Here is a 27,289-nt window from a genome sequence, read left to right on the forward strand (position 1 = left end):
TGTAGGTTCAGTCTCTGTGAGCCCCTATAAGCCCAGGTTAGTCAATTCTGTGGGTTTTCTTGTATCCATGACACCTCTAGCTCCTTCAATCCTTTCTCCTTTCTTTTAGGAGATTCCCTGAGCTCTGACTAATGTTTGGCTGTGAGTCTGTATCTGTTTCCATCAGTTGCTGGATGAGGCCTCTGATGAGAACTGGATTAGGCAACAACATATGTGTATAGCAGGATATTGTTAGGCATCAATACATTGACTTTTTTTTTTTCATCTAGTCATATTTAGTTCTATCCTAGGTCTCTGGATCATGCAGCCTCTGGATCCTGGTGCTCCAGGCAGTCTCAGAGTTGTGCTTATTCTCCTGGAATGGGTTGTAAAGCTAGACCAGTCACAAGTTGGCCACTCCCTCAATCTCTAGGCCACACTTACCCCAGCACATCCCATAGGTAGGACAGACTGTGGATCAAAGGTTATGTCACTGGGTTGGTTTTCAACTCTCTCCTTTTGAAGTCTTGCCTGGTCACAGGAGATCACCAGTTCAGGCTACATCCACTATTGCTAGAAGTCTTAGCTGGGGTCATCTTTGTAGACTTCCAGGCAAGTCCCTTGTGCCAGGCTTTTACATGATTCAAAATGCCCCCCTCTTTTCAGTAGATTAGTAGACTCTTTCAATACTATCCTCCCTTTGCCCTCTCTCAAACTGATCCTTCATGTTCCCATCCCAACCCATACACAGTCCACTCACAAAAGCTCTTCTATTTCATCTTCCCAGGGAGAATCAGTTGTCCACCTTTGAACCATCCTTGTCACCTACATCCTCTGAGGCTGGGTATTATAGCTTGGTTAGCTTTTATTTTACAGATAATATCCACTTATGTGTGAGTACATGCCATGTTTGTGTTTCTGGGTATGAGTTACCTCACTCAGGATGATTTCTTTTTCTATTTCTGTCTAGTTGCCTGCAAATTTCATGATGTCCCTGTTTTTACTAGCTGAGTAATACTCCATTGTGTAAATACACCATATTTTCTTTATCCATTCTTTATTTGACAGACATCTAGGTTGTTTCCAGGTTCTGGCTATTACAAATAAAGCTACTATGAACATAGTTGAGCAAGTGTCCTTGTGGTATGATTGAGCATCTTTGCATATATGCCCAAGAGTGGTATAGCTGGGTCTTGTGGTGGATTGATTCTCAGTTTTCTGAGAAACAGCCATATTGATTTCCAAAGTGACTACAAGTTTTCACTCCCACCAGCAGTGGAGGAGTGTTCCTCTTACTCCACATCCTGTCTAACAGGAACTGTCACTTGTATTTTAGATCTTTTCCATTTTGACAGGTGTAAGGTGGAATCTCAGAGTCATTTTTATTTGCATTTCCTTGATGGCTAAGGCATGTTAAGTTTTTCTTGGCCAGTTGAGATTTTTCTGTGGATAATTCTCTGTTTAGATTTGTTCCTTATTTTTAACTGGGTTATTTGGTTTATTGATGTCTACTTTCTTGAGTTCTTTATATATTTTGGAAATCATCTTTCTATGGGCTTGGTGAAGATCTTTTTCCAAGTTAAGTGTGAGTTAAGCTTTAGTAGAGTTTCCTTTATAAATGTGGATGCCCTGGCATTTGGGGAATAGAGGTTAAGAATTGATGCGTCATCTCAGGGATCTTTCTTTGATGAGTATGAAGTGTCTTTCTCTGTCTCTTCTGGTTAATTTTTGCTTGAAGTACATTTTGTTAGATATTAGAATGGCTATACCAGACTGCTGCTTGGGACCATTTGCTTGGAAATTCTTTTTCCAACTCTTTACTCTGAGGTAATGTCTATCTTTGATGTTGAGGTGCGTTTCTTATATGCAGCAGAAGGATGGATATTGTTTAAGAATCCTTTCTATTGGCCTGTGTCTTCTTTGGGGAGATTGATTTCATTGATATTGAGAGATATTAATGACCAATGATTGTTACTCCCTGTTGTTTTGTTGCTGTTATTGTTGGTTTTGTGTGTGTGTGTGTGTGTGTGTGTGTGTGTGTGTGTGTGTGTGTGTGTGTGCGTGTGTTTCCCTTATTTTGCTTTTGCTTGTATGAGATTATTTACTTCCTGTGTTTTCATGGATATAGTTAACCTTGTTGAGTTCAAGTTCTTCTTGTATGTTCAGTTTTCCTGAATTTCTGGATATACATTGTTTCAATTTGACTTTCTCATTCAATATTTTGTTTTCTCAATCTATGGTGTTCAAAAGTTTTGCTGGGTATACTAATCTAGGCTGATAACTGGTATCTCTTAGAGTTTGCAGGGCATCTGCCTAGGCTCTTCTGGTTTAAGAGTCTCTGCTGAGAAAATAAATTTTAATAGGTCTGCCTTTATATGTTACTTGTCCTTTTTCCCTTTAGGGAAAACTAGGTGTGCTCTCAGAGACTTTTGGTGGTCCTTAACTTGTTTATAAGGCTTAAATGGATCAACCAAGTCCACTAGACAATGGGGAAGGGAAAAGGAAATCCCACTTTTGAGAGGTTCCAATTCTAAGTAACAAAAATTATTTTAGAAGCTATCAGAATTCAGAAACTCCTCCCATGATCATATCTTCTATAACCTGTCATCAAGAAATGTACCAATTGAGATGATCTTTAGAATATGCATCTCAAAATATGTTGCAAAGTAGAAAGCTGAAGAAACATACACACTCCTTCCTCATCACCTGTTTTTGTGCTATTATGGCCAGGATTCTTAGTCATATATGCTTAGTAGAAAGGGAAGACCAACATTTATCTATTATGAGGATGTTTTTGTTTGTTTCTTTTTCCATGTTCATTATACAGAAGAAACCCTTTAAGACAGTGGTTCACAACCTTCCTAATACTACAGCCCTTTAATACAAGTCCTCATATTCTTGTAACCCCCAACCATAAAATTATTTTTGTTGCTTCCTAACTGTAATTTTGCTACTGTTATGAATTGTAATGTAAATATCTGTTTGCTGATGGTCTTAGGTACCCCTGTGAAAAGGCCATTTGATCCCACTGGAGGACAACTCACAGGTTGAGAACCACTGCTTTAGGGCATCACATGTTGATCCTGAGGCAGACCTGCAGGTAAAGAGTGGGGCTCTGGAATAAGCTTACTGGATTACAGTGTAGCTATGCTGCTTATTTTGCTGAACTTGGTGTGGTGGTTTGAATAAGAATAGCTCCTATAAATTATATTGGAATGCTTAGGGAGTGCCATTAGGAGGTGTGGCCATGTTGGAGGAAGTGTGTCACTGGAGTGGGTTTTGGAGTTTCAGATGCCTAAGCCAAACCCAGTGGCTCTTTCTCTTTCTGCTGTCTGACAATCTAATTTAGAACTCTTGACTCCTTTTCTAGCATCATGTCTGCCTGCACACCACCAAGCTTCCTACCATGAAAATAATGGACTAAACCTCTAATCCTGTAAGCCAGCCCCAATTAAATGTTTTCCTTTATAAGAGTGGCTGTTGTCGTCCTGTCTCCTCATAGCAATAGAAATGCTAACTAAGACACCTTTCAATGCTACTTAGTGTCTGAACACGTAATGTTCTTTATATGGGAATAACATTGATGCACAGAATTGTTTACAGGACTGGGAAATAATATAGACCATAGACTCTGTTTTCCTCTCTCTCTCTCTCTCTCTCTCTCTCTCTCTCTCTCTCTCTCTCTCTCTCTCTCTCTCTCTCTCGCACACACACACACACACACAACTTAAAACTGCCTATATATTATAAATATTGTTTAATTACTTACTGCTGTTAGTGTTAATAGGTTCAAGCTCTCTAGTAGCTGGGCTCATGTTCACTTTCTTGCCTCTTGAGTGTCTTCTGTTGCACTTTCTATGTCTCTGCTCCTCTAACGTCAAATGATATTTTAGTCCCATACTCTATTATTCTTCCTTCTTGTCTCTGAGCATGCTGCACTGTGGGTCACCACGGAACATTCACCAGGCACAGTGTATTTTCTATTAAGTCCCTGCCAGGGAAAATGGAGCACTGCTCCATTTGTGTCCCCAGACAAACATTTTGTACAAAGTTCTTCATTATTCTTCCTCTCTCTCTTTCCCTAGATATGAACCTTTCAAGGGCAAGGAGAATGTGTTAGCAACCCTGATATTCATAGCACCCAGCCACCCTCGGTTATATAGAAGGCATTTAGAAGAGTGGATGCTGAATTAATGTGGGCTTAAAGACCCAGTTGAGTAATTGTGAAACCATAAAATTCTATTTGAAGTACGGCCACAGGAATTGACTCTGTGACCTCTTCTGGAAGCAAATCTCATTTATTACCATAGATGGCATAAAGTAATTGTCACTATTTGTTCAAAAGTCATTGTCTTTTAATCACATCTAGTGATTTAAATCACGGGGTATGATTCTGTTAAGAGAATGGAGTCTTGAATATACCAAAGATGGTACCAGAAATATCACTTAATGTCCTCTAAAGTTTTTTTTTCAATGTAATATTTCCTTTCCTATTCTTTTGATATATATATATATATAATGTAGTGCTATGATTAATGGTTTTCTGTCTCTTTGGTCAACTATGTGAACATTAATTGAAAAAATGTAAAACTAATAGGTATTTTTGTCCTTTGGTAAATTTTACTCAAATGTGCTTTAGTGTCCTGTGTAAATATTCAAGCATTTATACATAGAAAAGAAGTAACGTATTTTACTGTATCGATATTTTGACCCATGAAGTGTCCTGGATGGTAAAAGGGCTTTGCCACAAACCCAATGACCTGACTTTGAGGCCCAGAAACCAAATAGTGGAAGCAATGCACCAAGTCACATGAATTGTTCTTTGACCTCCACATACATGCTGTGGTACATGCACTCTCACATCTACAGATATGAATGCGTGCACACACACACACACACACACACACACACACACACACACACACACACATTCACACACACTAAATAAATCTAAACATTGAGGAAATAGTAAAATTGATTCTGGAAAGATGGCTCAGTAGTTAATAGTACTGGCTGATCTTCCAATGACGACTCATATTTAATTTTCAGCTTCCATATGGCTGCTCAGAATCCCCTGTAACTCTAGTTCCAGGGAATCTGAACCTGGAATCTAAACACTTTTATCCTCAATAGGCAACAGACACACAATAAGTACACAGATATGCTTGCAGGCAAAATATCCATACACATAAAATGAAAAAAATTAAAGATTAAAGGAAATGATAAAATTAACCAAATTTACATTATCTCACAAATCCAAACATCTTCTCTGATTGAAATATCAATAATTTAACTGCCTCCATTCAACAATTACAATGGACTTTTGTCTGGTCATGGTTTCCATTTTAATCAAATCATGTTAGTCCTCTAGTCCACCTCCCTCTATCCCACAGTGCTTTGAGAAAAATCTGAGCTCTTAGAATGAAATTTGAGGCTCCATGATATGATGCAACCTGCCCATCTAGCCCCACTTCCCGTCTCTGCAGAAGGTACAGATACAGTGACTTTTTTTCTTGTGTTTGAATATGCATTATTTTTTTCTGACCTGCGGTCTTTGATAGTGTCTGCTTTTCAACTTAGAGGTTCTAAAATGTGAGATCAGATCCTTTAAGTTCAAACAGGACTTGCTCCATGAGACTAGCATTCCCAGACTGAAAACTCTGTATTAGTAACCTTTATGTCAAGAGTTACAAGCATCACATTGCATGCTTTATGAAAATAAAATATTGATTTGTGCTTTTACCCTTTCAGCAGCCCAAAACACAAGGTAACACACTTCTAAAGAAGAAATTCTACCCACTACAGCACTTTCATTATTCTTTTGTAATTTGAGGCATTAACAATACTGAAAGTAGATACCTAAGCAGAATAATCTCTAAAATGATTCCCAGGGAGCCATGTGCAATTGAAGTCTACAATTAACAAACAAGGCTTTGTGATGTCAGGTCTGCATTTGTCCATGAGCTTCAGGACTTCCCAATTCCTAATACACATGAGAGGATTGAATTATCATGACTGTGAAAATTGGAGAAAACAAAACTTCCCTATAACAGCCTCTTAGAATGTGGCTCCCACAACACCCTGAATAAATGTTGCAAACTATGAAGCAACACATCTCTGTTCTCTGATATATTTGAGAAAAAAAGAACATTTAGGTGAGATTTCATTTTTATAATCAGACAGAACACTTCTTCATATTGTACTTTTACAAAATGTGTTTGAACTTAGATTAAAGGGTATACCTTCAGAGAGTGAGCACTAAATTTGACAGAAATTTAAGCTATCTTTATCTTCAGTATACATAACCAAAGACCTTGTATAACTCCTCACTAAGATCAGAAGAAATTTTTTCTTTAAGTACACTAATTTCCTGGATGCCAAGTTTAAGGTTTTGTTAAACATGGCATTGGAACATGTTATATGTGTGTGTATGTAAAATGTGTATATGTATGTGTATGCATGTGTGAATTATCTATATGTGTATATGTATGTGTGTGTGATGTGTATATGCATGTAATGTATGTATTTATTTGTGTATATATGTGTGTGTCTGTATAAGTGTGCAAGGCATCTAAAAATAGCATTAGTGGCCTCTAAGGATAAACAACTTATTGATTCTATAAAAAAATTCACATTTTAGATATGACATAAATCTATGCAGTGCAATTTAAGGAGGTATTATCTTAAGTTGAGATTTGAATTGTTTCCTAATTTAACTTGTATTCTGTTAGATGAAGATGTGTGTTCTGATGAATTGGTGGCACATACCAGTAATCCCAAAGCGGCGGCAAAAGAGGAATCTTGAAGCAGAATTACATTTGAAGCTCTTTGTAGCTACACTGGCAAACTTCTTTAAATTTTAAGATATTTGTTGCTGTCTAGTGTGATTGAATTCAAGGGAGTCAACTTCCCGTCTTTTAATTAATTGTAGTCTTATTCATAATAAAATGACTAATTCAAGAAAATGTGAAAACAGTTCCCTTTATTTATATGAACCATATAGGATGGCTGACAAATATAAGCTTGAAAATGAAGGGTACTTATGTAAGTCATCCAGAAATTTGACCTTTATTTTACTAACCATCCATACAATGAAAACATTCAGACAATTTATTAACTTTATTTTATTTTATTTTTTCCTGTGGACACAATTTATACTATTATTAATGGACACAATGAAAGGGTATTTTGTGAAATGTATGCATTTGATTATCAAGATTTACTCAATCCCTTGTACTTAGAGAGATTCATTCCTTAAAAAATATATAAATACCAGTTACTCCTGGTATTTTTATATGTGTTTTGATAGCATTTGTTTGCCTAAGAACTAAAGAAAAAACAGTGAGTAGGTGAAAAATTATTAATGTATGAAAAGGTATATATTTATAAGTTGAGGTAACTGATCCTTTACCATTTTTGGGTTATGTCCGTGTAGCACACTCAGGCCATTTAACTAATCTCCTTGATTATTTACCTTTCAACAGATTTAGAATGTGACAAGTCAAGCATCTGATAACACAGTGGAGTAGTTCAACATCCATCTCTGCTTCCCATGCTGGTCTCAACAGTGTAAGTATGTGTTCACCTTTTCTGGTCAGCTTGGTGGTGTGGAAAATGGATTCGGTTTGAAATTAGAGATATTGCATATTGTTCTGGAAAATCATAAGCTAAAACTCATTCAAAATATAATGAATTTAGATTATCTGATCTAAGAAAATGTTTTGTAAATTTAGACTTAATACTATTTCAAAGTTATAGCATGAAGTAATTGTTATTGGAAAGTAATATACTGGCATTCAATGACATGTGATATCTTTAAATTTTTAAACTCTTTAAGTATCTTTGTTCCTAGAAAGAAAGCCATAAACATTACTTTTAGAAGATGTTTTGTTATGTTCTAAAAGGTTCCTGAAATGTCTCTGGTAGATGTAATTTGCAGTGGAATTTTAAGGTCAAGTCAGTTTCTTTTTTTTTTCTATTTTGTTCTCTAGTAGCTCTCAATTGAAAATGTGTTTAATAATATTTACTAAGTGATAGTTATATCAAAAAGTCATTTTCGGCTTAGTAAGTTCAATTAAAAGAAGAAGAAAAGTAGTCAATACAGAGATAAATAGTTTTTACTGTTCATTTCTCAGGACTGAAAAATAAAAGTCTGGTGTAATGTTGGTTTATTTTTTTTGAAGAAGTATTAAGCTTATGCAATGATAAAATGATATTAATATTTAACAAAAACCTAAAAAATAGAATTCTGAATGTTTATTCATAAGGAAATGATAAATGTTTGAGGCAATACACATGCTTAAACTACTTTGAACACAACAAAAGTTATACTAATATAAAAATAAAATAATATCAATTAAATGTGTTTTATTTTATGTGCTGATTAGAAATATAAAATATTTTCAAAGTAAAGAAACAAAAGCCAAGAAAGTCTAAGAGGACATTAACTTACTCGCAGGAGTGGGGAGAATGAGCATCCCAATCCTTTCTCCCAGAAAAATGTAAGCCCAGGACTATAGCACTTCCATTATTCTAATACAAACTTACACCATCCTCAAGGTACCAGGAAAGGCTCTCTTCCAACAAGCTTTCTGGAATCCACATTCTGAGCCTTGCTAACTTGTTCTCCCAGACCTTTTCTGGGCAGCTCCTGTGTGCGGTAATAACTGTTCACTCATAGAGTAGAAGATCCTGAGACTTGTTCCTTCTGCATGGAAGCAAGCCTGGATACATGAGTAGATTTCAAGTGTTGGCAATGGTAATAGAATTGAATTTTTCTTGTGACTACATTAAAATTATAAAATGAGGCAAGTGAGCTATATTTTAACATTGTGTTTTATTTCATCCACTATAATCAAAATAGAGGTTTTTTTTTTTTTTTTTTTTTTTTTTTTTTTTTTTTTTTTTTTGGTTTTTTCGAGACAGGGTTTCTCTGTGTAGCTTTGCGCCTTTCCTGGAACTCGCTTTGGAGACCAGGCTGGCCTCGAACTCACAGAGATCCGCCTGGCTCTGCCTCCCGAGTGCTGGGATTAAAGGCGTGCGCCACCACCGCCCGGCTAGGTAGCATTAGGTTCATGTTAAAGATTTTCAGAGAGTTTAAAAAATTCTTCACACTAACTTTTTGAAATCTAGTGTGTACTTATAGCACATCTCAATTAAGATATTACTTTTCATAATTTAGTATGTATGTCCTTGAGTGTGTGTGTGCATGTTAATGCATGCATGCATGTACACATATATGCCCTTGCACCCTTGTTTAGCATATAGAGGCCTAAGAACAACCTTCAGGAGTTTGTTTGTCCATTCCTCCTTGTTGAGGCAGGATTGTTGCTGCTGTGTGTTCCTAATTCCAGCATAGCTGGCCTGCATCTTCCAATCTTGTGTGAGAGTACTAGGTGTAAAGATCTATGCTATCTCATCAGAGTTATTTTGTTTGTTTATTTGTTTGTTTGGGCTGGACGTCTGGGATCAGAATCAAGTATAAGGCTTTAGAAGTAAGTGCTCTTACTTCCGAGCCATCTAACTTGCCTTCAGGTACCTTTTTTTCTTTCTCCTTTCTTTCTTTCTTTCTTTCTTTCTTTCTTTCTTTCTTTCTTTCTTTCTTTCTTTCTTTTTCTTTCCTTTCTTCCTTCCTTCCTTCCTCCCTCCCTTCCTCCCTTTCTTTCTTTCTTTCTTTCTTTCTTTCTTTCTTTCTTTCTTTCTTTCCTTTCTTCCTTCCTTCCTTCCTTCCTTCCTCCCTCCCTTCTTCCCTCTCTTTCTTTCTTTCTTTCTTTCTTTCTTTCTTTCTTTCTTTCTTTCTTCCTTCCTTCCTTCCTTCCTTTGTACATTCTTAATCAATCTGGGGAAATAAAAAATTATAATAAAAAGTAGATTAATAAACAATTAATAAACACAATAAACACATATTGAAAATGCTTTAGAAAATAAAGTATAATTTTTGAAATTAACTTGTTCAATCCTACCAATCATATTTCACTTAAATTTCAGTCCCGCTAATCACATTTTACTACTTAACAGTAGCATGTGGCTAATAGCTACAGTCCAGCACAGCTCTGCCTCATAAGACTGTTGCTCCAAGGCTGACTTCAAAAACACCCAGAAGGAGCAAATAATCTTAGTGTTTCTATGAGTTTAAAAAAGTTAAATCTTAAATCTCTGACTTAAAACAAGGATTACTAGATTTACATAGTTTATGAGAAAGTCAGCCTAAGAAGTTATACCTTTTCAAGCATGGTGAAATTGGAGGGGGGGTTAAATTTTGACTTGGTGTATATACTCTGATACTCTGATATTATAAAGAAATTGGCCTTAAATATGAAATATAATATTTTAAAATGTTTCCAAAGATTCATAGAAGGATTAAATAAGTAAGCTGAAGATTTATAGATCACATCTCTATTAAAAGAATTGATAAAGAACTTGTAACACAATAGAATATGAATTTCTCAATTTAAAAGTGCATAAAATGTCAGAATTTTACCTTGTATTTATATCTGGCTAATAAGTACCCTGAAATACTGTTATACAAATACTGAAATGAAAATCTGGCACTATGGAATATTAATAAGCATTTATAGCTGTGAAGACTTTCATTCATTGTTATTGAAATTCAAACTGGGACAGCACTCTAGAAAAGGGTACTTCCTTTTCTTATGTAGGTAAATACAGATGCTGGAGCTATAGCAACAGTCCAGTGAACCCACTGTAAGTGAAACATGAGCAGCTGAGAAGCAGAGAATAGAAAAACACATCATCATGAGGGTATCATAACCTCTACATCAGTGGTTCTCAACCTTCCTAACACTGTGACCCTGTAATACAGTTCCTCATCTTGTGGTGATCCCCAACCATAAAATTAATTTCATTGGGACTTCATAACTGTAATTTTGCTACTATTATGAATCATAATGTAAGTATCTGTTTTTCAATGGTCTTTGGTGATCCCTGTGAGTGTTCTTTGACCCCCCTCAAAGGGGTCATATTCCACAGGTTGAGAACTGCTACTCTCCACTAAAACATGGTCAAAATTTGGAATACAGTTTCTTATACTGATATTTTGTATGTGCTCTAACAAATAAAGCTTGTCTGAAGATCAGAGGGCAGAGCCAGCCACAGAGAAAACAACTCACAGCCATTAGCCATAGAGGTTGGGCAATGATGGAACACACCTTTAATCCTAGCACTCAGAGGCAGAGGCAGACAGATCTCTGTGAGTTCAAGGCCACCCTGGACTACAGGAGATTAATCCAGACTAAAAGAGAAATAGTGTCAGGCACTGATGGCTCACGCCTTCAATCCCAGTACTTGGGAGTCACACGCCTTTATTCCCATCACTAGGAAGGCTGAGATGGGAAGTGATATGGCTGAGCAGAGAAAGGAATATAAGGCAGGTGGAGACAGGACTCAGGGGCATTCAGTTTCAGGATTTGTGGATACAGAATCTTCTCCTTTCAGCTGAGGATTTCGTAGAGGTAAGAACTAGTGACTGACTTCTTTCCTCTGGTCTTTCAGTATTGTCCCCGATATCTGGCTCCAGGTTTTTATTAAGAAGACCAATTAGGATTTGTGCAACAGTTTCCACCACCTGGACATTACTTTTAAAGTGCTCTAAACTGTCTAAGATCACAAATGGAACTATTATAATTAGAAATAATTTATATACCTCATTACATGACCCAATAATTCCATTTCTATGTAATTACCCTACTGAAAAGAATACTCATTTTACTAGAAATGTGTGTAAATATTTATAGCAACTTAGTATTTATTCATAAAAATTTGGAAATAACCAAATGTTGTTAGGTGCAGTAACACATGCCTGTAACTCTTGTACTCAAGAGTCTAAGGCAAGAGAAAATGTCAGATTTTTACCTTGTATTTATAGAGGGCAGTGTGGAAAGTTCAAATCCAGCTTGGACCCATACAGTGTACCTTTGTTTCCAACAAACAAACAAACAAATAAACGCTGTATTTAACTGCTAAACTGAAGAACAAACTGGAATATCAATAGCATATTATTCAACTATAGAAAAGAGCTATTGATTTCATGTCTATAATAAACATTTCTATTTTCTTTTCAATACTGAGAAATGAATCAAGGGCTTTGTGCTTGCTCTGCCACTGAGCTGTCTACAAAGGGTCCATATATAAATCCCAAATCCATCTCTGCAAGTAAAACAGGGAATCCCCAAATGTCTAAGTACTGTGTGATATCAAGTGTCTAAATTCAGAAAAAAAAGGCAAAGCTGAGACAGAAAGAATCATTATATATTTGAATGTTTAGAGCTGTTAGTATTTTGTTTTTACTCATCCACACCCCTGTTTCCATCATAAACCCTATTTCATTTTGTTCATGACTTTGTAATGGTTTCATTAAGAGGTTATTCAAAAGTTTATTTGTGTGTGTGCTGTGCATTTCTGCTCTGCTGTCTGGTGAATAATATGCACTTACAATGCTTGTGTTGAATTTCTAAGCACATTTCCATGAGGCACACTTTGTTTTCAATTAAGAAAAACCAGAGTTTCTTAAGAAGATAGCAATTTCAGGAGTAATTGGAAACCTGGGAAAGACTGTGGGGGAGGGCTCTGCTGTCCCATGGTAGATACTGTGTGTCCTTCATATATCAGGACATAATTTCTGTTGTAAAAGTAGGTGGATATACAGACAGATCCATAGGGTATAACAAGGAGGAGGGACTGGACAGATAACATATAACACGTTCTTTCCATTATACCACACATATCACAAACAAGTCATAGCAACACACAGAAAGTGTTTTTAAAGGAGCTGAGGAACAAAGCTCAAGATACAGAGTGAAATGGAACCTAGAATATTTAGCAGACAACTAAGATTATATTTATGTTTTGACTCCTGAAGAAATTACTGGTTCATTTTATTTATGCCAAAAAAATGTAGAGAAAACATCAGTGGCTGTGAAGGATTGCTTATTGTACTATCTTATTTTGTTTACTCATTGTGTATTCAAATGATATTTTATTATTTTAATAGACAGCTATAATTACCTTAACATCTATGCTTTATAATATATGTCAAGGGAAACAAAGGCTTAGTCAACAAAATGTTCAAAAAATTTATTTAATTACTTTCAAATTGGTCTTAAATTTTTACAGAAGCCTGTGGCTTCCCTGTAGCTACCATTATAAAGAGACAAAAAACACACTTCATAGTCATAAAACCCTCCTGTGGAAAACGATGTGAGTGAGTATTTATATTGGCAGTTTTTTGAATGAGTAGAAGCAGATAAAAAAACTACTCTCTACTTTTCCTTAAAACCATATTTACTTAAAACTATATAGTTGTCATGTGGATTTTCTAGCTACTTATTAAATGAATCATCATTCAGGATTTTCAGTTTCTTTTAATCATTTTCTTCTGTCTTTGTTTAGGTTTCATATATTTGTTATTTAATGTTTATAGTTCTTTGAGAGTTTCATGCAATGGGCTTTGATCATATTCTCCTTCCCCCAGCAGCTAACATATCAATAGCTCTATGGCCAGGGATGGGAATGTTTGCTAAACTTCCCTCTCCATGCTGGTATTTGGTTTGCTTTGGGCTTGCCCAGGAGTTTTGTAAGCTGTCACAGCCACGGTGGGGGCATGTGTGCACATGCCCTGCTACATCCACAAGGCGCTTCTTCTTTGTAATCATCTACCATCTCTGGATCTTCTGTTCTTTCTACACTGTCTTTCACAACGATCTCTGAGTCTTGGGAGGGCAGTGTTGTATAGAGATAGTCCACTAAGTGCTGAACACCCTGCGGTCGCTTACTCTCTTCACCTTTGGCAAGTTGTGAGTCCTCTGGATCAATAACCACCTATTTGTAAACAGAAAGCTCTCAGATGGGAATTCAGAAATGTATTCATCTATGGTTATAACTAAAAGTCATTAGGAGTCAGTTTAATACTATGTCCATTTGGCTGAAAAATAGAAATGGATCCTCTTCTAGGGCCTATATCCTGCCTAGTCATAGCTTTTTGGGCCAAAAATGGTATCTGGGTATGGGTTTAATCTTGTAGAGCAGGGCCTTAAATCTAGTTGGGAAGCAATTGGTTACTCCCCTGATATTCATTGCCACTATTTCACCACTGAGCATGTCCTGCTAGGTCAGTTGTAGATGAATTTCTGAGCCAGATATAGGGGGTGAAAGCCTTAGAGAGATCAAGGAAGTAAAGGAAAGCCACCAGTCAACCTTACCTCACCAACTCTGCAGCTTCCAAATGCTGCAACTTCCTGTTTACCCCATGCCCTATATGCCTTGCTGTTCTGCCATCTGATTTCCTCTCTCCATTCAGTTACATCACTTCCTGTCTTTTTGTACAGACCTCCAGACCTCCATGGTTAACTAGTTTTGGAATTTAAACGTGTGTGCCACCACACCTGGCTCTGTTTCCAGTGTGGCCCTGAACACACAGAGATCCTGCCTGCCAAGTGATAAGATTAAGGGCATGTCCTACTGTTACCTGACTTCTCTGTTTACTTAAAATGGCTTGCTATTTCCTCTGATCTCCAGGCAAGCTTTGTTTATTAAATCACAAATAAAATACCACCACATTTTCCTTTTTTGTCTAATAAAAAATAAAAAATAGTTATAACTAATATAAGAAAAACTATATACAAAAAGTACAATAAATATATATAATATATACAAGCAATAAACACATCAACAGTCAGTCATTACTGTACCCAATTGTGAACCCTCTGAGATACAATGATGATTACTTTTATTCTCTGTTACCCATGCATAGTACTTCTATGCAGGATCGCTTGACTCGGCCTGGGAGGAGGGGACTGGACCTACCTAGACTGAGTCTACCAGGTTGATCTCAGTCCACGGGGGAGGCTTTGCCCTGGAGAAGGTGGGAATGGGGGCTGGGCTGGGGGGAAGGTGAGGGGGGCCAGAGGGGGGAGAACAAGGGAATCCGTGGCTGATATGTAGAACTGAATTGTATTGCAAAATAAAAATAAAAAAATTTTAAAAAAAGCTAGCCAATAGTGATGAAGTTTTCATGTCCATACCAGTTTTAATTTACCCTTGTTCTATGATTCAAATATCTTCAGCAATAGGGTCTTACTGTCAAGTTCTGTAGGATAACAGAGTAATGACAATAGCCTGGAATGTTTGTGGAGGTATGAGACTTTACTAAGCAATGATGCAAAAAGAAGTCACCCATTCCTGACACCTGGCCTTATTTGTTAGTCACTGGCACCTAGTAGGGGCATCTTTGCCTTGTTATAGGGATATATATATATATATATATATATATATATATATATATATATATATATATGTGTGTGTGTGTGTGTGTGTGTGTGTGTGTGTGTAGAAAAAAATTAAAAAGGAGGCAATGAATTTGAGAGTGAGTAATGGGGTTCATGGAAGGAGCAGAGGAAGAAAAAGGGGACATGACATGGTGTAATTATATTACAATTTCAAAATAATAAATTGTTTTATGTATATATATATTATATATACCCACTTATATATATAAAGAACTTGCATACTTTTTAGGAATCTTCTACAGTAGTAGGTTTTCATATATTTTTCTCAAAAGTTTTAGCTACTCTAGTAGACTTGCTAGGGTTAAAAATTGAAAAAAAATGATAATAAATGCTGTTTTGATCATGGGGATAGAGGAACAATTATTTACTGAGGTTGGTAATGGCAATTGATACAGTTACTACAAAAATCAATGTGGATGTCCCTCAAAATGCTGAAAATAGATCTACCATATGATCTAGCTATATCACTCCTACATATTACTCAAAAGACTGCATATCCTACTGCCCAACTCTAGTGATATCTGATGAATTTGTCTCATTATTCTTTATCAATAAAAACTCAGGAGTCAGATATTGGGATAAGAACCTGAATGATCAGAGAAGCAACCAGTGACCTCCTATCTCTTCTGTTCCTCCATCTAAAAGCGCTGAGATCCTCTCTAATGCCCTGCCTTACTACTTCCTGTCTCTCTATCTGCCCTCAGTCCTACAAACCTCTATGGTTAATTTTGGTCAGCTAGTGAGTGACTAGCTCTATACTCTGATTCAAAGCAAACTTTATCATCACAATGTGATCAAAATACCACACAATAGATACCTGCTTATCTCTGTTCTTTGCTGGTGTACTCACAACAGCCAGGAAATGGGAATAGCCTCGATATCTATCAACTAATGAATGGATATTGAAAACATGGTATATTTACATACTTGAATATTATTTAGCTACTACAAAAATGAAATTATGAAAGTTGCAGGTACATTGATAGAGATAGAAATAATCATTCTGGGCAAAGTAATTCTGACTCAGAAAATACAAATGTTGCATGTTTTCACTCATCTGTAGATGCTAGTATTGAAACTTCAGAAATGTGTGTCTCATTTAGAATGCCCATAGATCTTAGGAAATTACCACCAAGCCACGGGGAAGGGATTTCAAGGAGGGGAGATAGAACACCCTGATGTAAAATGTTAAAGAATGATGAAACAGTGAGGTTTAAACTAAGGTTGGTACACAGACTGCAGGGTAGAGGAGGGAGTAGGAGAAGGGATAAACAACATTGCATTGGTTTCCCCGTAATCTCTTTTAAAAATAACTTTCATTTTCACTATTCTTTATACTATGACTTTTAAAACTCACTTTATTTTTATACTTCAAAGATAACAGGATGCTAATCTATATTATATAACTTTAAATTAATGTTATTAACTCACTCCCCTCATAAAACCTTACATGGTGTATTTTACATGCCTGGGGTGTGGAAGTACTGCTTTCAAAGTCAACCACAATGTTGCTTTAGGATGATGGAACACTGTGCCAAGCTTTGCTTATGCTCAGAGCCTACACTGAAGTCAGAGTGCTATCTTAGGAAATAGAGTGAGAACATGTGCTGTCTTCAGCAGGAAATGAGAGATGCTAGTGAGGCAAGAAGAGTTTTAGGAACATGATGGTCTGTGTTCCATAGTAGCTTCTCTGCTTATGATGTGAGATCTTCTGCTCTAAAACTTTAGGACCATCTGTTAACCTTGCATGTGTCTTATGTGAATGTTCAGGGTAAAATGAAGAGAAAGGTTCTGAGGTAATTTCCATGTCAGGTCTAAGCAACCAGAGAGAAGGGAATACTTATGTTGGAGAAGGCAAGTTTGAAGTTTAGAAATAAATTTTCAGGGTAGAGACAAGAACCCTAAATAATAAGGAATCATAACATCCCTGTAATCCTCCAAAGTTTTGTAGGAAATTAGAATTTTTATGGAATTTGAGATGGTTGATTAGAATTATCTAATGCCAAATATCACAATTTATACTCAAGTTTCTCTTGCTACAACAAAAAGCATTATAGAGTTACTAAAAACCAATCCAAATATATTTCATTCAGAACCCTGCTATGCCAGAATTTACAGTTATCTGACCATGTTTTCTTTGCTTTTACTCCATGATTACACGTAATTACTATCCACAGAATTCTTACTTGCCAAAAGGATAAAAAACAACCTTCAATTTTAAGCAAAAGCATAAAGCTGAAGTTTTTGCTTATTTAGAAATGGGAAGAATATACCAATCATGAAGATTATCAGAGAAAACAGGGTTGTTAAAATTATTCAGACTCCTGAGAAAGAGTAACATGCAGTGATTGTCAGACTTTGGGAGACTCAATTCTATGAACTTCCCTTGTTCCTGCGATGAGAATGTCATTGATTGATGAACTCTCAGAAGTGCGCTCTTTGGAACAACTGACAGTTGAAGTTTGTGTTGTTCCTATCTGGTTGACTTGCAAATGTGCATTCACTGAGGTGTACCACCATCCATCCTTCATATGCATGAGAAATCTATTCTGACATCTTACAGAACTGTCATTGCTTAAGTAAGCGTTTTAAAAAACACTGCAGGTGACTATTTGCTACCACAGCTATAGAAAAAAAATCAATTGTCTTGTAGGAACATGAAGGCATTCTATTCTCAGGCTATTTGAAACAACCATATTAGACAAAACTTGAGAGGCAATGATGAAGAGTACCGAGGAGCCATCTCCACTAAGGAAAGTAGGGAGTTACAGAGGGAGGCTTTCCTTAAGTCGTCTGATGTGAAATGCTATGGCAGGTATCAAACAGTGAAATGAATGCAGAAAGTTACTACCCAGAAAACAGTACAAACACGATGGAAAAGTAAACATATTACACAAATTAGTAAAGTTATACAAGAAAACTTATTACTATTTTAGTATAAATATTAATAACATTGTGTACGTTTATGGAGTCATATGTTTTTTAGATAAGGTTTCACTATATAGCCCAAAGTGGCTTTGATTTCTTGAAATTGATTCTTCTCTTCTCAGCCTCCCAATAATCAGGGATTATCACTGTGACCATTACTGTAATAAAAATGTTAACCATTTTTCATCTCAGTTCCTAGGGCTGGTTTTCTCTAAAAATGTACTCTATTGGGGTATTTGATGGTCTTTGTTTCATGCTGATATTTTTGTTATTTCGCCATCTCTTTCTCTTTTACAAATTTTACTCTTCATCTGTTCTAAAATGATCTAAAATCCTTTCCTGGTTCTCATTCTTCCCTGTTTTCTTATCCACTGTAGTTTCAATTTGAACCTCCTCCTCCTCCTCCTCCTCCTCCTCCTCCTCCTCCTCCTCATCATCATCATCATCATCATCATCATCATCCTCTTCTTTTTTTAAATAGAATTTTCTTGCTTCAATGTTGGCTTTTTTCCCTCTGCTTTCAGGCTTCTGTTATTTCATAATGCAAACAATAACAGCATTCTTCTCTTCTCATTCCATTTTCCCAAAAGGGCTCTGCCTTTTCTTCTTGAGAAATATGCCAGTGAAATGGGCCCTGGTTAGCTCACATGATGTTGTGTGTCCCATTCTGTCACTCTTGGAGAACTAATTGCTGCACTCTCAACAGATGACTCGCTCCAATGTTACCCTTGAGAGAAAACTTGAATTTCAAGATTAGATAATTTCAAAATAATAAATGATTCCCATCTCTTCCATTTACTGGCTGACTTTACATTTCCTGCCTAATTCACACTTCATAAGAACCCTATTTTAGAAGATAGCTAGGTCACAGTGAAATTATATATGGAGAATATATAACACACCCTTCATACACAGGAGAAACCACAAAAAGATAAATCTTGTTTGTGTTATTTCCTATTTTCTATTACCACATTTCATCATTAGAGGAATTATGCAACTCAGTATCAAACATTCATTGCTTCTACCTGGCTCTTTATCACTTAAGCCAGGTTAACTAATTTTTCTCATTTGAGAATAATAATAGTAAGCCAAACTGAAAGGCAACAATGGTAAAACAATGCATCATAGTTCAACCAAAAAACACTGTTAACGTGCATGCTAGGCCTGTGCGGCAAGTTAGTAACTAGAATCAGGCTTTAAAAACACAACTTAAAGCTAATATTCTCATGATGTGAGTCAAAGATATGCAGCTTGGGAAGGGAAGAGCTAGAATTGCAGTCCTGTAACTTATCATCTTTAAGTCCAGAGCTCTGAGCAGGACTAACAATCACAGTTCATTTTGTTCATTTCCTGTTTATTATAAATGATGCTTGGGAGTTACTGGAACCAAATTCCCTCAACACTAAGTTCTTTTTCAGAGGCTTCTATTAAATCTCTTCAGAGTGTTATGAAGTTACATCCTGCTTGCCCTCACCTGAGATTACAGTAGGTTGCTTTCCTATATAAACTATTTACATTTTTGTAGTTTTTTTTTTAAAGATTTATTTATTTATCATGTATACAGTGAGTGTTCAGCCTGCAGGCCAGAAGAGGGCACCAGATCTCATTGTAGATGGCTGTGAGCCACCATGTGGTTGCTGGGAATTGAACTCAGGACCTCTGGAAGAACAGCCAGTGCTCTTAACCTCTGAGCCATCTCTCCAGCCCCCATTTTTGTAGTTTTATGTCAAAGTCCATATTAACAACACCAACACAGGTTGGAGAAATGACTCAGTGGTTGTTAAGAGTCCTTGCTACTTTTGCAGAGGACCTGAGTTCCACATCCACAAGGCAGCACACATGATTAACATTTAGAAGAAAAGAAAAGCAATTTATGACTCCAAAAGATCCTAACTTCTCAGCAACAAAATTCAAAGACAATGCAGTAGGCAAAATGCTCTGTGAAGATTTCAAAAGTTTACAAGTAAAAATGATCAATGATCACAAAGAGAACACAGACAGGCAGATAGATTCATTCTGGGAGCATAAGGGGAAAGTCAGCAACATAGAGAAAAACCATCAACAAAATGGATGAGGACATCAGCAAAACAAACAAACAAAACAACATTTAGAAATCTAAACATACATGACAAGAGAAAAACAAGTCATGATATGTGATAGTCAATGTGTCAAAAATACAAAGCAAAGAAATATTATCAAGGGTCTCAAAAAGACCAAGTGTGATGGCTCATGGCTTTAATTCCAGCCCTTTGGAAGCATAAGCAGGCAGATCTGAGTTTGAGGCCAGTCTGGTCTACAGAGAGAGTTCCAGGACAGCCAGGACTACATAGAGAAACCCTATCTCCAAAAGCCAAAAGAAAAGAAAAATCCCAATGCACCAACAACCACAAGTGCATAAATGTATCATATCTCTCATTAGCAACACTTGAAGCAGGAGAAGCATGGGTCAATCCATTTCAAGCCCTGAAAACATATAAATGCCAACCAAAATTGCCTTATCTAGGAAAACTATAAGGATATTTCAAGACAAGCACAAACTAAGGCAGTTCATGAGTAAAGTAGCTGTATACATAACAGAGGAAAAAAACGTTCTCAATCACAAGAGCAGAGGGAAAAAAATTCATTAGAGTACTTATGAACAGTGAAGATTCAGAAGGAGTCCATTTTCCCCATCTTAGAAAGCCAGTCATCCTCCTAATACTTATAGAGATACTTAATGCTTGCTGTCAACCTGATTAAATATGAATCAAATAAGAGACATACCTTTGGGTGGGTCTGTAAAAGTGTTTCCTGGAAAGAACAGTTAAAGGAGTGATGCTCTTTCCCAGAGTGAATGACACTTTTCAAAAATAGTTTACATAGTAAGAGGTCCTGGGGAATAGCTGATGCTTATCACCTACCTGCTTTTGCCCCTTGTTGTAAGTACAGCTAATTTGTTGATGCTACTGATTTTTCCATCCTTTCCTGACATTGAAATCCAGCTTCTTTGTCCTCCTAAGATGTCTACTAGCAAAATCTTCTAGGCCTTTAGCACAAAATTAAATCTGCTGAGACATTCAATTCTTGTTATTGAGAAGCTACTAGATTTTCATTCTTTGCAGTGTGCAGTGACTGTTGGAACACCCAGTATGTATCATATAAGACTGTCAAATACTCTTTTAATATGAATTTGTTCTATCAATTTTGTTCCTCTAGAGCAGTGGTTCTCAATCTGTGGATTGTAACCCTTTTAGGTATATTTACATTATGATTCATTCATAACAGTAGCAAAATTACAGCTATGAAGCAGCAACAAAATAATTTTATGATTGAGGGTCACCACAACATTAAGAACTGTATTAAAGGGTCACAGCGTTAGGAAGGTTGAGAACTACTACTCTAACAAGTCATGTGTGTGTGTGTGTGTGTGTGTGTGTGTGTGTGTGTGTGTGTGTGTATAAAATAATAATCCAACTAACCAAGAAAGTGGCCAATAAATTAGCAGCAATTAATGAACCATCCTCAATAATAATCTTAAATGTAAAGGACCCTAACTCACACAAAAAGATACACTCTAGACTCTTCTCCAGGGTCTAGCCTAGGAAATGGATGGAATTAGAAAAGATCATATTGAGTGAGGTATCTCTCATTTGAGGTTCCAAGCACCAGATTTTCAGATGTAAGTGCAGTTCTCAATCCCATCTAAGAAATGTCTCTTTGCAACAGAGATCATTACAGAAAATCACAACAAATCAAGATGCAGAGTTGTGGAACCCAGTCCTAACTGCTAAGTCTAGAAAACAACTCCTGCATCCAAGGCTCACAAAACATTGAGTAAGTGGGCTTGGAAAGATTTTAAGATTTTATTCAAGAAGTTTACTATGAGACTGTTTCTCCTAGTAATGTCAAAAACTACCTTCTCACCAATATGACTGACTAAACATGAGCTGAACGAAGATGATAACAGTAGACATGCCAAAGTAAGTGGGGAAAATCTCCAAAAAGAACTACATATAACTAAGGAATGCTAGGAAAAATAGTCTTCCCCAGAGAAAAGCTCACCAATTGGTTATGTTATAGCAGTGGTCAACTCTGAAAATATAGAGATATGTAACATTATACAAACTAAGCACATTGTATTTAGGGATATATGTGTATGTATATATGCCTATATGCATGTAACAGCAATTAGTCAAAAAAGAGGACATGAATTTGAAAGAAAGCAAGGACAGATACATGAGCATGTTTAAAGGAAGAGGAAGAAAAGGGAAGGGGAGACTGATGTAAATCTGATCTCAAAAATAAAAGAAATAATTTTTTAAAAGGAAAGATACATTCTAACTGTATTAAAAAAACAACTGAATTTAATGGTTTTCTTATCTCCAAAAAATAGACTTCATGGGTAAAAATTACCTATTAACTGAAAGTGGGAAGATGGAAGTCAATTTACCAAGTGAATGGATGCCAAAGACAAGCTAGTATTGACATTCTAATATCTGATATAATGATAGCTTACATATTGATATGGAGGGTAATTCATCAAGAAGATGTGATATCTGTAAATATATTTGAGTGAAATTGGTGAGTTCCCAATTTCATGAAATAAGTATTAGTGAATATAAAAAGTTAGCTAGGTCCAGATACAATTCTAGTGGATACTTCAATATTCCATTTTCAATTTAGATAAATGATTCAAAGTAATCAAAAAAAGAAACATCAGAAGTAAAACTTATCATAGGTCAAATAGATTTGTAGCCTATCTATAGAATACTACATGCAACAGAAACAGAATACACACTCTTCCCAATAGTCCATGGGATTTTCTGTGAAAGATATCTTGGCTCTAAAGTAAGTTTTTAAAAAGGTAAAAGAACTGAAATTATTTCTGTTAAATGGTTGGATCATAGTGAAGTAAAACTAGAAATAAACAGCAAAACAATCCACACATACAACAGGAGACTGAAAAATACATTCTTAAATGACCATTGTAGACATCAGAAAGAATTTTTTTATAAGTTCCTGTAATCAAAAACCAACAACAGCAAAAAAGGAAGAAAAAAGAAAACCAGAATCAAAGTTCATATAATCAAATGAAAATAAAAACACAACTTATTAAAACTTTGGGATACAGTCAAGACAACTCAAAAGAAGACAGTATATAGCTATAAGCAATTACATTTAAACATCAGAGAAATCTCAAATCAATGATCTATTGATGTACCTCAAGATCTTGGAAAATCAAGCACAAACTAAATCCAAAGCAATGGCTGATAAGAAATACTATCAAGGCAGAAATTAATGTGATGTAGACTAAGAATAACACAATGAAGCAACCAACTTCTAGGCAAACTAACAAGGACCGAAACAAGCCAAATTAGACATGGAAAAGACGGTCACGACAAATTCGAGGGATATCCTAAAGAACATTAGGAATATTTCAAAATGTATTTTCCTCATAAGTGGAAAATCAGGAAAAAAGTGGATAAATGTCTGGACACATATATCCTACCAAGGTTGAATCAATGAGATTGAAGCAGTAATAAGAAGTCTCCTGATAAAGAGGAACCCCACACCAAAGAGTTTCACTCTCTAATGAAAGCAAACTTTCGTAGATGAGCTAATGACAAAGCACCTAAAATTTACAAAAACAAAAAAAACCAAAACATAAGTAACCCTACCCATCAAATGGTATAAAATAAGAACTAAACTGACACCTAAAGGGTATAAGGACATACTAGGTAGGGGTGGGGATGAGAGCACACTACAGACCAACTTTTCTGATGGAAATACACGTAATTTTTTTTCAGTAAATTTCTTACAATCTGAATTCAAGAACATATAATAACACCTACCATGATCATATTGGTTTCATTACAGAGATGCAACCATGTTTCAACATAGACAAATCAATAATTCAAAATTCAAGGTAGCACTTCAGCAGATTTAATGACAGAAATCACAGGATCTTTTCAATAAATGCAGAAAATAGCTTTGACAGAGTTCATCCTTTCTGATAAAAGTCCTGAATAAATTAGGAATAAGAAGTAACATTTCAGCATAACAAAGGCTGCACACCATACAGCAAAAGAGTGATCACTGCCACTGAATAGGGAGAAACTAATAGCATTGCCTCTAATATCAGAAATGAGACAAGGGTGCCTATTTTTTCTACTCTCGCTCAACACAAAGTTCGAAGTCTTAGCAAGAGTAATAGGACCTGAATCTGACTTTGTCACATGTGCTTGGCTTCATGACTTTCTGGAACCTTGGTAAAAACCTCCATAGCTCCTGAAGTCTTATTTATCATAATCTCTACAAGATCCATGGCATGCAGATGATGTTGCCTAGTGCTTCTGTGAACTCAATGTATGGTCTGTCCCCTTTCTTTCAAAGCTGTGATGACTTATCTGCCTTAGTGATTGAATCTGAGAAAACGCTTTCCAAAGCAGTTGTTTTCAAGCAGACCTTTAGGCTCAAGAGACCTTGCAGGTTCCTTCCATTCAAGTGCCTTCAGATATGAGAATCTTTGGCAGCTAGGGTCTTGCCCACAGGGCACCCTCCCTATAAACCTAGCACAGTGCAGCAAATTTCTAGGCCCTTTTAAATTGCACCTGCTGCCTTTACATCCATATTGTCTGCAATTTTAAACTCAGCCACATATTGTTACTCATCAAACTGTACATTTTTTCATATCATTCTGCTACCTGTCTGTCTGTCTGTCTATCTATTCATCTATCTCCCTCCCTCACTGTAGGCCTTGATAGGAGAAATGAGCAGTAACTAAGCCTCAGCCTAAATGCTCTCGTCTTGAACTTTCCATTTCTTCTCTCAAGCAAAATTGTTCATTACCCGTGAATTTATCCCTACTCAGGTTATCAGGAGAGGAACAAAATGAGGGTAGATTATTTGCTAAATCTAACATGAATGAATTTTAGCAGAATTTCCAGCAGAGTCTTTGTTTCCCCCTGAAATCTAGTGAATTGGGACTTTAACGCCTGCATTTCACTCAACACTCTGGTCTTACACATGCAGGCATTTGATAAAAATGGCATTTATCTCTACTTACAGCACTTATATTAAATAAGATGGATATCTGTGACTGGTATAAAAGGTCATAATGTTTTTTCTATTTTAGAATGTTATATGGGCACACTTTTAAAACGTCATTGTGGCTGAGGGTGAATAGGAGCTGAGAGAGAAAGAACGACATGGGACGGATGACAGCTGTGGCAGGCAGTCGCTAAGAGAGCCCTCAACTATCCTTGGCTCTAGTATTTAGTGTAGTGTGCCTTCTCCTCCCCTATATGTTACTTGCTTCTAATCAGTAAGATATAGGGAAAATAAGGAGGTGCCTCCCCTACCCCATGATTCTATCAGAGGGCAAAGGGAGGCCATTACTCCATCTTGGTAGCTGAGTCCCTGAAGGGATTGACCGTCAGCATCTGAGCAACTCAGTAGCATGCTGGAGAGTACTTACAGCAAGAGTCATCAGGAGTTCTTAGGTTACTAAGTTTGGACTTTTAATAAGTGAGCAGCATGAGGGCACTTGGCTGGAAACCCTTCTCAAGTCAGTCTCAGATGAGATTGTGCTAGTAAAGACATTACCTGGACTTGAAACTGAAGAAGTGAAACTGGGAGGCAGATGATCCAGTAAAACTATCCCCAGATCTGGGATCTTAACAGCAAGATGAATGTATATGCTCTAAAATAACAGTTTAAAAAGTGGAGGAGAATGATGAAGTGGAGGAGCAGGAAGAGGAGGAGGCACATTATTGCAGCATTAGGGAAAATGAGGTAGAAGGAAAGTAGGTGTAAGGAAATCAGTAGAAACACAGTAGTTTCCTGCCTCTAAAAATCATAACAGAATAGAAGGAAGAAGAGGAGGAGAAATGGAGGAAGAGGCTTTTATAAGCACTTTAAATAACAGCTATTGCCTTACATATGTTGGCCAGCTGGAAGAGAATATACAGGGAGAGAAACCTCACCAATGAGAAGTAAAGGCATAAAATGGAAAGTGATTTTTCACTCTCCTTTATGAATCCCAAGTTATGATTTATGGCCACTGAGACTGCTTGTGTGATTATTTATAGCTATTCTCCAAACCGTGGGAAAGAAATAAAATATAAATTATTTCATAGACAGCACTGTCAGTCACAAGCTTTCTATAACGATAGGTGATTGAAGCAAATGCGTATGCCTGCGGCACTTAGAGAATACAAGTGGAGTCAAGTTGCCCAAATCATGTAAAAAGTGAGATGTTTCTAAATAAATAAGATGGAAGAACCATCAAACCTGATGGGAAAATTAAAGTTTCATTATTTTTACCAACGGCTGTCTTTGCCTGCCCACCGTTCATCTTGACTGTCTCAATAACACAAAGTCTATGTATCTAGAATTGCTTCTAAAAATCAAATAGACATCTATTCCCTTATTTAAACACCCTCAGGAGGTGTTAGTTGTTAGACACTAATGTAATGTAGAATCAATGTAATCAATAAGCCCAGGTGAAGCCCAGGCACTTCAGCTCATACAATAATCAATATCTAACCCACCTTTTACACATTTTTCTTAAGCACTTTATACAATTTTAGTTAAACACCATAAGTATGTGCTTTCAAATGAACTGTGAGAGCAGAAGTAATATCCTGTCATTCTAGCTTTGTCTCTGACACTGTGTGTGTGTGTGTGTGTGTGTGTGTGTGTGTGTGTGTGTGTGTGTGTGTGTGAAGGATCCCTCTTTGTAAATCAAGTGAAGAATATCATCAGCCTGAAATGTGTTGGTTTGATGACTCCAACATACTATTACACATGTGTTAGTGTTGTGCGTAGTCCCTGATTATGCACAGTCCTTAGTAAATTTGAGTCTGTGAATCACTATGTGTCTTTTCTTCAAATGTATTACTGCAACTCCCTCTTTTGATTTCAATTCTATGCCATTTATCCAAAAATGTGATAAAGAAAAGCAAAGGAAACATTATAAGTAACTTTCAAAACTTCAGCTGCCTAATATTCATCCAGTTACCTTGCAGAGGAGGGTCTTGGTTTTCCTTCTTCTCGTCTTTCCTTCTTGGTCTGTACATACATTTTAAGTGGCTCTAACA

The 27,289-nt window shown here is 36.4% G+C and overlaps 1 protein-coding gene across 6 annotated transcripts in view; it reads left to right on the top strand.

The window, feature by feature from the left end:
* The window catches only part of Fut9 (fucosyltransferase 9), a 193,771-nt gene that overhangs the window by 91,468 nt on the left and 75,014 nt on the right, over positions 1 to 27,289 (top strand). For 3 of the 6 annotated variants that reach the window (XM_052715168.1, XM_052715165.1, XM_052715170.1), the window contains one exon: positions 7,464 to 7,548. The gene's annotated coding sequence lies outside the window, so the exon portion shown is untranslated. Of the gene's footprint in view, positions 1 to 2,977; positions 3,080 to 3,387; positions 3,416 to 7,463; positions 7,549 to 27,289 lie in introns of those variants that run through there. The other 3 variants (XM_052715167.1, XM_052715166.1, XM_052715169.1) reach the window with 2 other exon arrangements.

Source organism: Peromyscus californicus, unplaced genomic scaffold, assembly GCF_007827085.1.
Source record: "Peromyscus californicus insignis strain IS unplaced genomic scaffold, ASM782708v3 Scaffold_5__1_contigs__length_169319896, whole genome shotgun sequence".
NCBI lineage: Eukaryota > Metazoa > Chordata > Mammalia > Rodentia > Cricetidae > Peromyscus > Peromyscus californicus.